This window comes from Maylandia zebra, linkage group LG16 (genome assembly GCF_041146795.1).
Source record: "Maylandia zebra isolate NMK-2024a linkage group LG16, Mzebra_GT3a, whole genome shotgun sequence".
NCBI lineage: Eukaryota > Metazoa > Chordata > Actinopteri > Cichliformes > Cichlidae > Maylandia > Maylandia zebra.
In genome coordinates this window covers 19007342-19026135 of record NC_135182.1, presented here as the reverse complement: position 1 = coordinate 19026135, position 18794 = coordinate 19007342, and the positions used below count along the sequence as shown (strand labels likewise).

The window sequence follows — 18794 nt, the reverse complement described above, 5'->3', positions numbered from 1 at the left end:
GGGCACACACCTAACATATTTATCTATAATCCTGTCTTCACAGCGTAGCTGTGACCAATGTGTGGCCTGTTGCTGCTCCCTGAAGCAGCCAGCTCAGCAGCGGCCCACTCTGGCCTAATATGATTTACAGCTGCAGCAGCACAAATCAGCTGATTAGACTGACAAATCTACCTGATGTGCAGCTGCACACATTACTGAGATTAGCTTAATGGGAACTGGCCCTGACCAAGGGCTACAAATGCTGTTATTTAAATGATTACGGAGGACAAGTTAATTACAAATCTAAATATTTCGGCAACTGAATTCAAAACGCATCTGTCAAGCACAACTGCACGGAGAAGAATAACAGCGTTATAAGTTTTGGTGTTGTGGCTGTGCAAACAAAGCTTTAGCTGGAAACCAGGTCCAATTAATGTTAGCAATGTCATTCTCACAGCGTAAGAAATGGAAACGGAGGTGTAGAGGTCAGCTGAAATATGTTCATTCTTCCTGCCTGTCACTTCTCTGCATGTTTACTGACACAGGTCATCCCGGTCAACATCAGAAGTTGCACCAAACTCTCATTTCCTCTCGGCGGCTTGGCAGGTGGCATCAGCGGGGAAACACTGTATCCTTTCCACCACCACAGGAACTTTAGAAAATGTGACTTTCCAAGTATGCAGCTGTGGTTTTGTGACTCAAACGTCCACACAGAAGAAATGTCTCATTCACTTCGGATCTATCTCAATCTGCACGTTTTTGCTGAAATCATAAATAATGTTTAGACCTGCTCTTGTTTACCGTCTGTCCCCTGTGCAAGGACAACCAGTTTGCAGACGTCACTCAACAAGAATGAGTCTAACTGTTGTGGAAAACATTCAAAGAGCGACATCGTGTGGCTGATTTGTGAACTACAGCAAGCACAGTGTCCGGTCTGACGTTGAAATTAAATGGTGACCTATAAATTCCCACCAAAATAAAAAATAACTGCAATCTTAAGAAACGTGTAAAAATTTAATAGTCAGTTAATACTTCTGTTCCCAAAGCGTCCACCACTTGCAGCTCCTTCTCCTAAACTCTAATTATTATACATTATAAAAAGACCTCGTGAGTTACCATGGTAACAGCTTGATATCTATTTGTCACACTAGTGATCAGAAGCAGTGCTCTGGTGGGAAGATGTCTAACATTCCTCCTCAAGTGAATGAGATAAGTTACTTATTAACAGGGGCAACCACAGACTCAAATGCGATAACTCAGCTTCACTCTTCATTAGCTCTGCTCTGTTTTTATGTATGCAGGGCTGATGCAAATGGGCTCACGCATGCACGCACAAACACGCACACACACTATATAAATATATATAGAGATAGATTTTGCAGAGGGAAAATGTCTGTATCCTTTATCTTATCAGCTCCGTAAATGGTATTTTGTAGGTCGCGAGGCCACAAGATTGTGGTTGGAAGAGTGGCTTTATCTTCCTCAGTGCTGCAGTGGATCTCTAAGTCTGAGCAAGGGTTGGGAAAAAAAAGGGAAGTGGGAGGAGAGAGAGAGAGAGAGGGAGGGAGAAAAGAAAATAAGGCTAAAAGATATATTCTTTCAGGCAGAGGCCATGTAAAAGTGTGTGTTTTAGGAAATGCTACACTGAATTGCTGCTTTAACACTGGAAATCGACTTTGTCTGCTCCCACTCTCTTTGACGCTTTTTAATTACAAAATCCCTGTTGGCCCTCCAAGTTAGTCATCTTATTCCACAAGTTCTACCCACACTTCATAACATGAAGGAATCTGTGAGCACCACAAGGCCAAACCACCTCAGCTCTTGCACAGATCCTTGCCTACAGGCTTAGAAACATATGACTCATTGTTTTGGTAGAAAAATACAGAGGCACAGAAACACAGTGAACAGAGCTAAGAATGACCCTCTGACTTACCTGCCACATGATTACAGCAATAAACAAGCAGATAGTTAGGCTCTACCAAGCTGATCCACTGCAGCGGTCTGAACTTTAAGCAAAGTCACTCGCCCCCTGAATCTCTGTGAGTTTCTGACACTAACTCTTTCCTTCTAGCCTACTGAAAAAACAGCAGGAAGATCAAAACTTACCACCCTTTTCTCTTCCCTCACTGAGAACTGCACCTATCCCATCTACAAGTAGTGGGCTGCAAATTGTTGAGATAGCCAATCATAAGAAAGGGGCAGGCCTTTCACTGGTTTGGTCTGTCTCTCGGAACTGTTAGAGCATAGGGTGTTACCATAACTCCGGAAAGAGGTTTGCTGTCATCCTCCAATGGATTTTTCCCCCCAAATAGCTGAGCTGCATGCCACAAAAACAACATGCACTGCATTAATAAACAGATTCATTTCAGATTCATTGCATGTTTCGTACGATGAGATTTGCATATAATATAAACCAAAATTTGCAATGCTTTATAGTTAACCCTGCTAAAATTAGTCTAGAATAATGCAGCTTCACGCCTAAGTCACGGTTCAATGGAGCCAAATGGAATAGTGCCTCATGAAACACAGTAATCAATTATTAATCAACTGTTCAGATAGTACAAGAGCGACACTTTGCAAATGCTATCATGGCTAAGCAGAGGTATATTAATAGACTGTCAGTCATTTATGCCATATAACTATTAAGAATTGCTATCTTCATTATCTCAATGCTGATGAATAACATTGCTCAAGGTAGGAAGGTTACTTTATGTTAGCTTGGAAAACGCTCAGAAGAAAGCTTATTTCTTAAAGCAATAACACCTTTTTTTTTTTCTTCCTTTTTTTTCTTGTGAACACATTCACTGAAATGGAAACACACAGGAATGTAATGTGGCTGCGACAGCTGACTTAGATATTGTTGAAAGTTTTCTCAGATTGTTGGCATCTGTTCACCAGTCTCACAGAAACGCTTCCAACGCAAACATGTGCTGGCTGACAGGATTGGCATCCAAATAGTGAGACTGATAACATCAAGTTTGATCCGTTTATTAGCACTGAATTCGCGCTTACTTTTGAGGCAGGGCATTACCTGCAACAACCTTGTCAACAACATAAGGTCAGAGTGGTTTTTGTTCTTCTTTTTTTAAATGGCATCCATATAAAGCAGACGTTTATGTTGTGGGGTTAAACCACAATATATAAGGCATGGCTTGGTTTGGATTAACTCTAAGCCAAAACCCCGGAGGAGGAGCAGTGAGATCTTATTTTTCAGTATAAAAAAGGATCAAAAGAAATGTAGGGGAATGACAAAAACACTTAGATTCTTATATATGTTAACTCAAATAATGAGTTGAAATGCATCATAACTGCAGCTGCAGTTAGGTCAGCACCATGTGCAGTGTGGAAGCATGCAATAAAGTGCAAAAATATTTAACTGAGCACCACAGAAAAATTCACTGGGCCATAAAATCACCATTGATGTTTGTTTACATTTTTATATCTACATTTCAAACATGCAGACAAAAAAAAATATGCAGAATACCGTATTTAATTTAGCACACTAAAACTCCCTCAAAGCCAAACTCCAAAGTCTAAAAGAAACCTAAACAGCTTTTAAAGTGTCATCCACTGGAAATACAGATCACGCCTTACCTCGCTGTCTGTTACTCAGTCAAGCACACAGTTCACAGCCAGGGTGACAGATGAATACAGAAATAAAGCCCAGGAAGGGATTTTTCTCAAAACACCGGCTTTCCTCAGAAGCCTCCCTTCAGCTCCCACTTTCTGTCTGGGTTCTGCTGCTTCATCTGTCTCACTGCTATCTCTGAAATTCTCTTCACACAGCCTCTTTTTCTCTAATCCTCTATAAAAGAAGCCGAAACTGCTCCAAATGGTTCAACCAGGCGCCGACTTCTCAGGCTTTTCCCTCTTTGTATTATTTTGTTGGCTGGGATCATTAACTTAGTCCCATGAGAACACAAGGAGGTAAATAAGCCCCCTCCTTCCTGTGGGAGGCTGTCAATCACAAATGATGATGAGGCAGTGAAGGGGGTGCTTTTAGCCAACAGGGAAGAACTCCTGATTGGTCACCAGGGAACAGAGGTGCTCTGCATGACAAATGAGAGCTCTGGGATAGACTGAATTGTGAAGATGCTCAGCGAAGTTTACATGCTCTTTTATAATAGACCTTTTGCGTCTTATTCATTCACCTGTCAAAAGAATGTAAAGCCATGGTAATGAATAATCAAAGAGGGCAGCAAATGTCTATTTAATGCAGCTGAATTCAGGAAAATGTAATTTATGTTGTAAACGGCTAACTACTGTCAACACAAATAATCCCAGGATCTTTAAATGACTCTTTGGTACAGTCTGGACACTCAGCGGGGGGACTGCGAGGCAAGTATAAAGCTTCCGTTGCCATGACAGTGTGGCAAGAGCAACGGTGCATCTTGGCGCTCCAGCCAAATGCCACTCTAATCTTTTCACTGGCAAACCTTCAGCTCTCTCTTCACAGCTTGTTTGTTTCTCAGTCAAGCCTACTGCTGTCTGTCACTGTCCAGTTCCTTCCAGCAACCCATGCCAATCTAAAGTCTGCAACGTTTTGTAAGGAGCAAAAATGTGTAAAGACGCTGTTAGCGAGACAACAATACCTGAGAGAGGTCGCTCTCCTCCCGGTGACCATGACTAAATTGAGAAACAAAAGGCAAATTAAGCGGGTGACTCCTATGGCCATGTAACTAACATACTAATGGATGTGAAACTTCACAGGACAAATCAATTTAATACATAAAAAACTACCAAGCGGCATATAAAGATGAAGCTAATATGACTGTCACAAAAACCTAGTGGCATTTTAAGGCCGGCTCCCAAACCAAAGAGCAGAAATAAACACATTTATGGCATCATTTTTAAATAATTCACTTTATGGCTTAAAATTAATGGCAGGGCTGTTCTGGGTGGTACAGCGAGCTAGTACCAATAAGGCTGCTAGCTTGCTGTTAAGCTTTACCTGCGCTAATGTGAGTCACTGAACTTCTTCTTGACTTCTTGTTGCAGTTGGACAAATAATTTGTCCAGTTGGTGATTACAATTAAAATATTTTATTTGTATGTGACTGTGCGACCAGAAAGTCTGTAAAAGGACCTTGCTAAACAAGCTAGCTATTATTTCCTGAGAATTTAGCACTCTTTTAACACTCCTTCCTTACATTCTCTTCTTTCTGGGAGCAGAAAACAATAATAATGCTAAAGTTAAGTCTGGGTGCAAAACACAGCAAAGGTATTCCTCATATCAGTCCTTAGATGCACACGACCTTTTCAATAATTTCCAACAGCAAGAAAATCAGCAGGAAAGTGCTATTGCTCTGAGTACTATATATATATCCACAAATTGTCTGCAGAATAATTAGTTCACTGCTTGCTCTCATATTGAGAATCATATTAGGGCAGTAAAAGGCAATAAAACTCAGGACATTAGAGTCATCCTGACATTTGCGGCCAGTGCTTTTTAAAGATGAAAATGACTTGCTACTTCAGGGTCAGTCTAAAGTCACGCCCTATTCTGAACTGTAATAAACGCGAAGTGGAAAAATGTCTGTTTCTGTTTTACTCATCCCATAAATATAAAACTTGTCTGGGCTGTGGTTTTAACAACTGTCCCCACCTCACCCACTGGAAACCCAATCTGATCCTTGTTAACACACAAATTCTCAGGGGCTTTCAAGTCCAGCAAATTGATCCATATTTATTTTGGTATCTTCTTGTTACTTAGTAGCTCTGCTTTCCACTAAAAGCAGATATAATAAACTGTATAAATCCAAATATTTACCACGGATTATGTCATAATGCATCAACATGACTGAAATATAAACTGGCAGTTTCATTCTATCAAGCTGATATCAAATTGGACTCCAGATGTTTGAGGAGTAACAGAAGCAATTTTGTTTATGCTTTGTTAATGCATTTGTATATGTGACCTTTTGTGAACTGTTTTCTTAGTGTAATCTTACTAGAATTAAAAAAAAAGGTCATATTATAGCGCCCATATATTTCCTTATCAATAAATAACAGCATGGCTGGAATAATTATTTAAACAAATGAATATTCATCCTCACTAAATAAGGCCATTTACAGCCTGAGGCAGTTCTCTTGATGATGGCTGGCACATCAAGCTCTATAAATTGGGGGGGGAAAGCCCTGAAAAGGGCTAGAAATACCCTCCTGAAAAAGCAGATAAGAAGTTAGAAAAAAATAGGCTGTGAAATTGAATGTTACATAAACTTTGATGAGGGAAAAAACAGGATCTATCCAAGTGAACAAATGAGCAGACATTTTTAAACTGCATCATCATCATCATCATCATCATATGTTTCATCTTGGTGTTTATTCTTTCCCAAGTTCAAACCTCTTTCATACCTAACAAAGAAATTCTTAAATATACATTAAACAGAGAATAAAATTTAAGGTGACATTTTGGAACTAGAGGACAGACACCATATGCTCCAAACAATGCTCTGACAATGATGAGAAATGCTCACTAAAGCATCAGGACTAATTAAAGAGTCAGGGTATTTCATTAGCAGCCAAACAGTAACAAGTAAATCTGACTTACATGGTATAGCAGAATAATCTTCAAAAACGCAGAAGTAAGATGCAACTCCCACTGACAGCTCAGCTCTGTTTTTCAGCAGCACATGGGAAATTAAACAAAACATACAGTAGCATCCTGGCTAGTCTCTTTCCACACTCCCTCCCTCATTGGTAAAGCTCTCTACCCTACCCCAACCCCAGCCGTATGCTCATGCAAGCGTAAAACATGTCCAGGAAGCGTCACTTCCACTGGGCTATTTCATGGATACTGTCTCCATTAATGCCTGGGCCCACCAACCCCTCCCCTATTCCGGGGTTGAGCTCTTGCCCCTGGCACCCCACCCTCTCAGCAATGAGACAAAGAGGTAACAAATGGAGAGACAAAGGGGGGTCCACAAACCTAGGGGGACCACATTTTGATGAGTTTCTAACTAAGCAGCCAGGCCGTGAACAGATGGGATCAGTCTCCAGGGCTATCCTGCATGGCTGGCTTTAATACACAGCTATATACATCCTCACAATTGTTAAGGTCTGCTCACTAAATGGCACGCATCACCTCATAGAGCACATGCAAGTGAAAGGCAACACAAAGGAGAATATCTTTACAATGTTATGTTTGCCATTAAGCCTTCAGAAATGACGGTAATTAAAGTCTGAATGTACATGCCCAATTGAGTTAGCGCATGCTTTGGCATCCAGATTGTCCTTTTGAGTGCAAACAGTGATCTAAGCAGCAATAATTATTTTCCTAACTAGGACAGTCCAAAACACTTCTCATTTTGCCAATAAACAATAAGATGAAAGCGTAGACTGCCCCCGCCATGGCAAAGGTTCAACACTTTAATTGCTTTCATCCCCAAGGCATGATGCCCACAACAAAGCAACACACAATCAATCCAAACATCAACCAAATGAACGAGCCCGTTAGTACCAGGCCAATTAACACTCACTGCAGTTTATCTTCAGCTTTCAACGGAGGTGTTATTTTGTGCAATTTAAGCTGGTATCTCAAAGAAAATCTGCACGTCTTCATTTTTAGAGTGTAGGAGGTTTAAGGATATAAACTGTAGAAGATCCAGCATCTACATACGCACATTCACTGTGCTTTATGATAGACTGGCAGAACGTATAGAGCCGCTGTGGGCAGTGACCTAGAAATGATTCTTGTCCTCTTAGTTTTCTGCGGCTTCGCTGATGCTACGTTCAGTTATGCCAGCAACAGAATCAATTATCAGCCCTGTTCTGCTCTCTACTATAGTGTATCAAACGAATACATGCTGTGATCCTAAGTGGTGGGACTGAATTTATTATAAAATATTGACATAAACAGGCATATTTTAAGGGATTCCCTACAGAGCATGTCTGTTTAGTGCTTTTAAAGCAACGCTTTTAAGAGACTCTGTTAATGTTTGAATAGTAATAACCTTATTCGGCACGTATAAAGCGTATATTTACTACACTCCACCCTGAAATGATGAGCATGAAGTTTTGAAAATTATGACAAGGGATCAAAAGAAAAAAGTGGAAGAACAAAGGAAACGTTCATATATCATTTACAGAGGAAACTACTTATACTGCGTTGTTCAAAGCCTACTGTGTCTGGTGCTTTCTCATTGAATTGAAACACTGAGGATTTTTTTCCCCCCTTTTTTTTGGAAAAGTAAGGTCATGTTTTATGTTTAGTCCACACCACAGCCCCAAGGCCTGAAAGTCGTGGCTTGTATTTTATTTTATTTTTTATTTTTCCTGACAAAAATGTATCTTTCTGAAAGAGTGCATGGTGAACGCCTGCTACATTCTTGCTGCTTGGAGGAATCTGTAATTGCTTCCAGCTTCTGAGGGACCCACTAAAACTAGTGTCACGTCTTTATCATTATACTCTCACTGACAACACTGGAGTTATCTTATCAAAGATAGTGAAGCATTGAGCTAAATACCCCCACAAACACAAGAGGCAGCAATTAAAGACAGTACTTATCCAACACAGGAAGGAATAAAAGTGTACCGTCTACTCTCCAGTGAAGAGGTTTAACACTTATCTGTTCTCCAGTTCTCCGTTAGAGAAACAAAGACACAGTGCCACTGTGCTCAAACATCCTACGCCAGGATATGCTTGAGGAGCTCTGAACATCTGTTTTGGTGCACTGTGTTCATGCGTTCATAGAGACTGTTGGAGCCAAAAGCAGAAGTGCAGCTGTTGTGATCTGGGTCAGCTGCGTCTGAGCTGAGCGATGTTTTCAACACACTATCTTTGCGGGTTAAATTAAATTTTGACACTACCGTCGCCGTTTCATTTAGCACTGACCATGATAACCGCCGTCGTGTAGAGAACGTACACATAACAGTCTGTCACTGAGGTGTTACTGCTCCGCTGTATATGTTGGCTTGGTGCGGCCCTACAAAAAACCTTCACTTACACTCCATCTACATGTCAACAAAACATTCCTTCGAGACAGTTTAGGGCACATTACTCAACCCTGGCCTGTGAAGCACATTCTTCAAGGTTTTAAACTGGATGAACATTTGCAGAGGTATCACTGATAGAGGGATATGCTTCAGCTGCACTGTGCAGCGAGTCCAAACACATGCATGCGCACACATTACAATCACACGGGCCCCATTTCCCCACAAGACCCCATTCCCATTTACAGTTATTGGCTCTGACAATGAGAGTGACCTAGCATCAGCTCTCGCTCTGTCACAACAACGAGGCGCAGAGAATTCACAGCTGATGGAGTTGGCACTGCTGAGCCGATGGAGACTGTTTTGTTTATCATTTGGAGTGAGGACTGACGAAATAGAGCTATATAATGAAGGCGAGAGGGAGTTTTAAAACATATATTAAAATCAGCAGACATCCAAAGCACTCAGGGGAATAATAATACATTCAAGCTATCTTCTTCTGTGTCTTTATAATATGATTATTATTCAATACCTCAGGCACAAAAGATTGATGTTAAGAAATAGTTCGGTCGCTTAAAACTGTAGCAAGCAGGGTGTTTCAGAGAAAAAACAGATCCAGATGCTTGCATGTAGGAAAGTACTAAAATCCTAAATGAATTCACCAGAGTTCCCTATCCGCAGTTATTTGGCACAATTGCACATTCTGGTCTGTCTGAAACAACATGGCATTGCTTCACTTCCCACCAAAATAAAAGTTTGAGGGAGGGAAATGCCTCTCGTCGAAACTTATGAGCGATCCAGGAAAAATACACAAAACTGCACAAAACCTTAGCACCACATTTCTTCCTGTGAATAGCAAAAGATTTATTTATTTATTTTTGCCAGCTGAATAATTTACCAACAGTTGTTTTGTTCAGTTGTCAGCAGATTTGATGCATGTGCACGCATGAGTGAACTTCATATTAAGACAACATATCTGGCCTCCCTCCCTTTTAAATTAACTTTTATGTTGAGAAGCACAAACAACCCACACTTTTAGTGTCTTACGTCTTCTTCTTATGCAAACCTGTTTGTGCAATCCTGTGCATCCATGCGTGTATTCTCCTTCACTGTGCAGACTGCAGTGTGTAAGTTTCTTATGTAGACTATAGCAGATTCCAAGGAACAGCTGAAAAAATTGCCAGAAACCTTTTACGAAAGGATAAAGGCCCCAACTATCACCCTTTGTGACTTAGCACAGTGCTAGTCAATTTCCCTGCTGTTCAGTTTGAGGTGATCAGCACTGGTCATGCAATTAAAAAAAAACAAAATCTAAAGTCAAGACTCAGCACTAATTAAAGTCGCTTGATCCAGTCCCACTAAGTGTTTCTTTAACAGATCTTACCTGCTTCCCCATGGCTGCAGTGGTATGTGTCTCTGTCTGGTGAATAAATATTAGGCTAAAACTGAGTGTTACTGTCAGGCAGCTGGTACTTCCCCTGAGGTAAAACAGGAGACAGAAGGCTGAAGGTGTTCTGTCTGCATGTATACTCCCCTTCATTTGGGGTGTGTACCTACACATACCTCACTGACACTCACTCTGCTTCTCATCTGCTGTACAGGTTTGCACAGGAGCACGGAAAGCTCCTGAGAAGAAACTTAACCCTTTGATGAGTTGGCATTAAAGACACTGATTATCTTGAAAATCCAACCTAACCCAAAAGCTTGTGGACTCTATTCTTGGTCCATTAAGATAGTGGCAATGATATTAATGGCCGTTAATGAGTAGCATTCCAGCTTTCAAAAACAGAGTGTAAAGGGTGACCAGATATAGTGTAAATCAGCATCATAACAATGCTGATAAAGAGATCTACTTCTTCACCATGGGTGGCTTGTGTTGGCAAGAAGAGAAAATAAGTTTTAAGCTTAAGGATTTGCAGCAGCCAGCAGCAAAGGCAAAAAAAAAAAAAAAATCTTTCTCGCTATTAAGCAAGAGAGAATTGGTTTCCTCCATAATGAGAATTCATCCTTTGAGATAGATGAGTCAGTCTCAAAACACAATTCCATACTTGCAATAATGAGATCATATTTGAGGAATTGGGTGTACGGCTTTCAAGCAGGAAGAAAAAGTCAAGGGTTTGAGCTAGACCTCACCTTATCTTATGAAATTTTCACTTTTCAACTCATAATAAAATCACTGAGTATTAACATTCACAGTACGCACATGTCAAACAAGGTGCTGTAAGGAAAAGGAATAACAGGAAGGAAGAAAAAACAGAGAGAGAACCTTGCTTTTCTTCACCCAGTTCTACTGAGGTAGAGATTTTAAAGCGTGTGTGGCTAGGATCTGGTCAAGTAATAAAAAAAAGGCCACACAAAACAAAACTGAAAAATGGACTGGAAAGTTCTGGAAGCTGCCACTTAGAGGAAACTTAGAAACCTAAGACTGCAAGCCTACGCAGGTTATTTTGGATCAGAGAAAGGAAAGTTACAAATCATGTAGGAGTTCAAATAAAGTCAGAGTCGCTTTAGTTTTTGGGGGAAGTGTTCGGTTAGGTTGTGTATCATATAGAAAAGGATTTGGGAAAACCTAAAAAATAAGGCAGGGACAAAGGACTGATATCTGTCAATGCAACCACATCTCCTATACTTTGACCTGTTGATGGTGTGAAGGTGAGGCTAACATCCACGGTTTTAAGATGTCATTTTAAAAATGTTGTGTTATGGTAGATACCAATAACAGTGCGAGCTGATTCAATTTTGGTAAAATGGGTCAAAGTCAGGTTCACACCATATGTGAAAATCAGTAAAAACAACTTTTTATCAATCGCCTTCGAACAATATACTAGGCCTAGGGGACATGCTAGGTCAATTAAAAGAATTTAACCATGACCTTCATTGTTAGTGCCCAAGGTCAAAGTTGTTCTTGAAAACAAATTTCAAGAATCCATATCGAGTGTAATATATGATATATAAGGGCAAGGAGAGAACACACGTTTTCTTTTTTCAGTTTGACGCGCTACGACATCACAAACATGCCAAAGTTCTTGAAATAATCACACACTGCATGACTATGTCCTAAAAGCTAAAGTTTTTACAGCTTATAGAAGCCAAAGATTTCAGGCAATTCTGCTCCAATCATATAATAATATGAAAGATAATAAAAATACATAATTTTAGTAATGCTTCAAGGTCTTAGGTTAAAGGTCAGACATCACCGTGTTGTTATAAAAGCAGGCGGACATCAGCATGTTGTGATAAAAACTTCATAAAGCATGAACATTTTAGGATAGCCCTCTATGCCCTCTCTTGTTACCTACTGCTACTACTATATAGTATAATAATGTAATATATTCTGCTGTGCAGAACATAGACTGAATTCTTGCTCTGAATATGTTTACTAAGTCATCTGAGTTTTCAATCTTATGATGCATCTGCCTGTTGGTGATTTTAACAGCAATGATCCTTTTTTGAAAATCTTGGATCTGATCGAGACGCCTCTGATGAGGTTTTCAGTGACGACTGTGGCACATCAGACTGATTTCATTGTCTGTGTAACATGCACTGTGACTTTGTGCTTTCAAGAGGAAGCTTTTGTAAGCGCTGGATTACAAGGCAAAGGTTGATGCTCGGTCGAGGATGAGATGAACATGATCAGAGTTTGTTAACTCTGCCATGATCACGATGGAGAACACAGAATGATCAAGCTGACAGCTCATCAGCTAACTCAGCATCTAACAGAGTTGATGAATGAGTTGCTCCCCGAACCGGCACACCATTTAAATCTCACTCTTTCCATCTGTCATTGCTTCCATCTTCTGATTAGCACCTCATTCTCTTATAATTACCCTTCCTGTACGAAAGTGGCACTTATTAGAGGTGGAAAATTTTGCTGGGACGGATTCTTGTTCCAACCTGTGTTGATGTTCAGGAATTTTGAACTGGAGTTTCGTAACTAAATATTTAAAACTAAGTTTAGGCTCTCTGTAGTGAATTGATCTAACTGTGCCTGGTGGACTGATGGAATATTTGAATAGTTAGAATCATCATAAAGCTGGTAAAGGGGGAAAGGTTCAATCTACTTTGAAAACATCTACTATTTGTGTGCTTTTATGATAAGAGAGCATTTTCCACAGGCCAGCTGACTCCCTAGATCTGCCTACATATGATGAAACCAGGAAAAAGTTATAGGAATTACAAGGGACTTTTCACACACCTGTTGAGGTGGGATGATTACACCTTTATGATTTCTTTGAGCAGAATACAGTTTGATGACTTCACCAAATTTCCAGAATATAGCAGTGAGTGGGCAGGGATGCAGAACATTTACTGTGGAGCATCAGACATAGTATGAGACACCTGAAGTGTGAGATGGTGTTTCATACTGCTGAAAATTTGGTTTTAAGGTTACCAGCAGTATAGGATTAAAGAGGAGCTAATGTGCTTGCCTTTTGAGAATAAAATGCCAGAATGTTTCGGATCAAGATAAAAGATGCCACAATCATATTTTTAGTGAAATAAATAAATAATTTAAATAAAAACATTTACATTTTAGTATTGAGCTTTTTGCATCGAAGGACCCAGGATTTCTGGTCATTTTTAGAGTGGTCTTAAGCAACAGCTTTTAAAGGCTTTTTAAAGGTATTTCAAATCTTTTCTTTAGACATTGGTTGCTTTTCCACTCATTTTCAGTCCAGTCTTTGTACCTGACCATTTTCAGAAGAAGAGTATTTTTTGTTTGTTTGTTAATCCACTGAACACTGACCTATATCTCAGTCAAGCATAAAAAAGGGCACCCAATGAATGAATGAACCAGTTTTGCACATAACAGGCAAGTTAGCAAAGAGACAATTTTTAATTGCATCTTTATGTACTTTGTTAGTAATTGTTAGTAATAGTTGTATCCTGTTTCTTTAGTTGAATCCATGAATAAAATGACCAAAATAACACATTTTGAGAGGCATAAAATTGCATTTGTCACCAACAACTGCAGTCGATCCATCTACTATTCTCTGAAGCTTCATCAGAAATGATCTCAGTGGAAGGGTGGCAAAGACTGAATCTATGCTAATTTATAAAAGAGCTAAACTGAAAGACAGTGGGAGCACATCTGATGGCACCATGAACCCAAATTTGAATTATTTTGTTCAAATCAACTGATATATATGTTTGGAGGTCAATCGAGATGTAAAACAGTGAGTGTATACAGCCATCTGTAAACCACGGTGCAGGCTCTGACATCATTCGGGGTGCATTTCAGCCATTGGCGTGCACCACTGGGGAACACAGTAAAATACCATCAGATTTTCATTCACCATGCAATACCATCTTAAGCAATGACCTCAGACACAATGCCAATAAGGTCATGGATTGAGCTCTCTGGAATCCAAGCAATGTTACTGAAGCAGTGTGGGATCACTGGAACAAAAGACTGAAGACTACTCAAACAGTTTACATGAATGAGGTCATACTGCACATACTGCACTCCTGGATCTATTTCCCATTGAGGGGTGGTTCAAGACATTTTACAGTACAGTACTGTACAACTAACTAACAGTACAGTGACTCAGTGGTTGGCACTGATGTCTTACAGTAAGAAGATCCTTGGTTTAAATCCTCTCAGTGGCTGGGGCCTTTCTATGTGCAGTTAATGTGTACTCCTGGTGTCCACATGGGCTCTGTCCAGATAATCTGGGTTCCTCCTACAGTCCAAAGACATGCCTGTTAGGTTAATTGGTAATTCCTATAATTGGTAATTGGCTTTATACTTAGACTGGCTTTAGATGAATAATCTTGCCCTGTGTGCTTTGACATCTGGGATAGGCTCCAGTGCCCCTGCCACCCTGAATTGGATAAGCGGTTAAGAAAATAAATGGATGTTTGTTTTCATGTTTTATAAGAAAACTATCATCAATGGGTACTTGTTAGCAGCTTACAGTTGATAAAAGCTAGGCTTAGGAGCGAGGGAACATGGCTTTTATCCTGTAGTCTAGGAATAAAATAAGTATTAACATAGAATTTGTTAAACACGTTGGCTGTCTTTGTTTTCCCATTCAAACTCGTTTGGTTTGTATTTTCCACTATGTTTAAGGAAGAGAGCAGAATAGAGACTGTTTACAAACCGAGCACCTCAATCAAACCTGGAAGAGCTTAAAAATCAATTTTACAGCCTGACAGTGTTGGCGTTTGTTATTTGTTGCTGTGTTTGTAAGTGTCTGGTAGCTTTGGCTCAGTGTATCTGGCGGTATTGGTTGTTATTAGCTGGCTGCTAAGTTCCCCATGATGATTACTACAGTATTTCCACAAATCCTATACATCAAATGACTGCCAAACTGAATAACATATGAGATAGCACATTACTAGAATCTGCTATATCTGAAAATGAAAACCCGAGGGAATAAGGATGCAACCAAGACGACAAGAAAGAAAAAAAATCGTCTAGAAGGAAATAGGAGGACACGGCGATAAAAAAAAAAGCTGCAGAGAAAACTCGCCTCGGAGCTGCTGCTCCCTGTCATCTTTGAGACAAGAGTGCGAAACCTTAAAGGGTGCTGATTAAAAGCTCGGCTTCTTTATTGGCACACAGTCATATTACCAGGTGTTTGGATGTTTGCACTTTAACACTGACATTTTTGAAGTAATTATCACGGTCCATTCTCTGCCTAATCATTAACTGCTGGCAGCCTCTTTCATTCATAACAAAGAAAGGTTATATATAATTGAAGCTTGTTTTAACATGTTTTCTACACTCTGTGTGTACTAGCTTTGCCTGCGTGCAGCCTGTGTACATAGGGGAATTAAACAGAGCTTTAAATTGCCCTGCAGAGTATTGATAATGACCACTTTCTCTTCAAGACATTTTCTGGTACAGATCACTTTTACCAGAAAATAATTAGATTCCCCCCCACCCCACCCCCCACCCCCCATTTTTGCCACCTAAATAAGGATTACATATAAGACTATGATTAAAAATAAACATATTAAATGGAATCTATCTATCTATCTATCTATCTATCTATCTATCTATCTATCTATCTATCTATCTATCTATCTATCTATCTATCTATCTATCTATCTATATATATATATATATTTTTTTTTTTTTACATTGCAGTGGTGAATGCTCATATTAAACATGAGTCACATTTTCAAGTAATCCCTATGAGCCCAAAGCTCTAGCTTCAAAGTGCTCTAAACTCTCCAGTTCAGCTTTTTCTTCTCTTGGCTCAAATAACAGACAGACAATATATTTAATATGGTCATCTCAGACACACAGCTCAGACTTAAAGCAAATATTGTGTTTGCAAACTGCAGCTAGTCAGAAGTAAGAGGGCATAAACAGAGGTGAAAGGAGTTGGAAATTATTAAAATAGTTCCCCGTCTAAATTTAACAGTCACATGTCTTTCACACACACTCTCACACACACATATTTTCACCGAACATATGTTGTGAAATATCTCTGCGCATATGCTAACCGCTAAATGGCATTCTGACAGTCTCAAGTAGACTGTCAGACAAAAAAAAAGAGAGACAGAGATGGCAGTAATACTAATAAGCAGACAGATTCAGTATGTGTGTAGTTGTCCCATAAAACAAGCTTGATAACAATGAGCTATGGAGGAAAACATCTGGTTGCTCTGATGCCTGGTGTTGCATGGAAGTGGGTTTTTTTTTCCAGCCACGCAGTTTTCTGTTTGTTGCGCAATTTTGAAGACTGAACAAAACTGCCTGTGAAAACTGGATTTTGTTTCCCAAAAGGTATTGTAACCGCAGCTTCAACAATGAATCATTCACAGTCTAACACAGCCAAAGACCTGACTTGAACCCGAGCCCTTGTCCCACCCTATATACAGCTTGCATCCCTCTGCTGTGTCCTGTAGACCCAGGGAGTGAAGAGGAATCGCTGGTAATATGCAAACCAAAATCTAAGTCTTTTTCGGACATCACAAACAAATTCAGGTCCATGCACTTATTTGTTCGGGACAAACATGTATATAGGACTTGAATACAAACATCAGAATGAGAAAAAAAAGAAAAACACAAATTTCATCCATTACTCTAGGTGCAGTGTGGTCTCTGTTTCAAAAGGGGAAATATTAATCACATTTATTTCCAATTGGAGCATGAGGCAGAACAGATGGCAAGAATGAAATGAGATTTTGCAGGCTGCTCTTGCATTGCTTCACGGAGATTGTGGCAAACTGGAGAGGGGAAGACTTTTTCTCAGTATACTGGCCCGATCATAGCAATCAGACATAGATTAATTGAGTTGGAAAGCATTGATGTTAAATTAAAATTTTAGAAAAGTAACTTTTAAGCATTACTTCAAACAACCCCTCCACAGAAGATAGTTGCTCAGAATGCAAAGCAAGTCAAGAACTGCACAAAACTGCTTAAGCTTGTTTTATCAGTGACTCAGTTGGTATCTAAACCATCACATTTTGGTCATCAAGTGTGGAGGTGGACTAAGATGAGAGGCTTAATGCAATCACTGCTAATCCCTTTAATCTGGAACTTTTTCTTTTTCTTTTGAAATAAACTTCATTACCCAGTCAGGACTATGACTCCCATAAGCCTCTTTTTTATTGACATTAGGGCCGTGTGTAACTCTTGCATTTACTTACCAGTGTATTATCCATTTTTCCATTAGCTGAAATGCTGGGCATCATCAGTTATTTACAGTTCTGCTAAAGTTACCGAAATCCAAAGAAGTCGAATCATAAGTCAGCGCAAAACAGCTTCTTGCCTCACCTTCCTGGGAATGCAAATGCAGCACATTACCTTGGCACTGACAAGTGACTGAGCACAAGATTTGACTTCAAGGCACACCCTCTAATTTTAAGTTAAATTTCACAAGGAGAGAGGAAGCATTTACATTTACGTGTGCTCACGACTGCTTTAACAAGCCAGGGAATATCTCCTTTAGATGGCTTCAGATATATGGCGAATAGCTGAAAAGCAGTTAGTGCAGCTGCATATTAAGTGGTCCAGAATTGGTGCCTAAAATGACAGAAAAAGGACTGAGGACTGAGTGATTGTGCATGACTAACACTTTAATGAGCTCCACTGAGCTCTATTTTTCCTCTGCAGAGAGCTGTGTATCAATCTCGACCTTGAAACTGCAGGGCCAGGGCTCTCTTGTTTCTGACTGTTGAGTCTCATTTTGGTTGTGACCTTCTTCTGTCCTCCCTGCAGCTGCTCCTGATGCTAAGGAGCGGACTCAGAGAGGATGGGCCTCCTGTTGGGAACAGAAGCAGTGGATCAATTTACATCCAGTACTGCAAAGATAAGACGTGGAATTAAATATTTGATCTCAGTCGTTTGCTTCAGGAGGTAGCTGCGGTCTGTTTGTTTTTGCCCTTCAGTGTTTGGCCTGGTAGTGTTTAGAACAATGAATGGTTCCATTTGCAGCACAGATTTTTTTATTTTTAAGTCATGAAGACAAATGGCAGTGAGAGTGGATTCTCTGTGAAACACATCCAGACATCCTGTTCTGTTTTCTTGGTCTCATCAGAATTGGACTGCATGGCAGCCAATACAGCTTGAGTCCGACAGCTGTGGAGCCTTCAAAGTTTAACCACAAATCTTTGTATTGAGGAAATCTGCTGTCTTTGATGAATAAAAGAAGAGCGTGCTATGTAGGTGAGAAATTACCTACCACTAAACTTGATACGTGAAAACTAAAATAGGCAGTTCAAGCAATCACAATCATTCCATCATGTTACATTGACTAATCATAATGAAGCACAGCTGTCTGGAATCTGTGCCAAATTTCATAGACAGATGATTTTTTTGTGTCCAACAAAACATCCATTTAATGTTAAATATGAGCTCGTCTCAGATCTTATGTCCATTAGCACAGAGTAAGATTAATGCAAAATCCGTGGCCCAAGAAGATCACT

General features: G+C 39.8%; 1 protein-coding gene across 5 annotated transcripts in view; it reads right to left on the bottom strand.

Moving 5' to 3' along the window:
* The window catches only part of mid1 (midline 1), a 33370-nt gene extending 15834 nt beyond the window's left edge, over window positions 1–17536 (bottom strand). The window contains exon 1 of one of the 5 annotated variants that reach the window (XM_076874949.1): window positions 17517–17536. The gene's annotated coding sequence lies outside the window, so the exon portion shown is untranslated. Of the gene's footprint in view, window positions 1–1912; window positions 2078–3573; window positions 3837–6531; window positions 6691–10296; window positions 10436–17516 lie in introns of those variants that run through there. The other 4 variants (XM_012920908.5, XM_076874947.1, XM_012920905.4 and 1 more) reach the window with 4 other exon arrangements.
* Between the last annotated feature and the right edge of the window lie 1258 nt (window positions 17537–18794).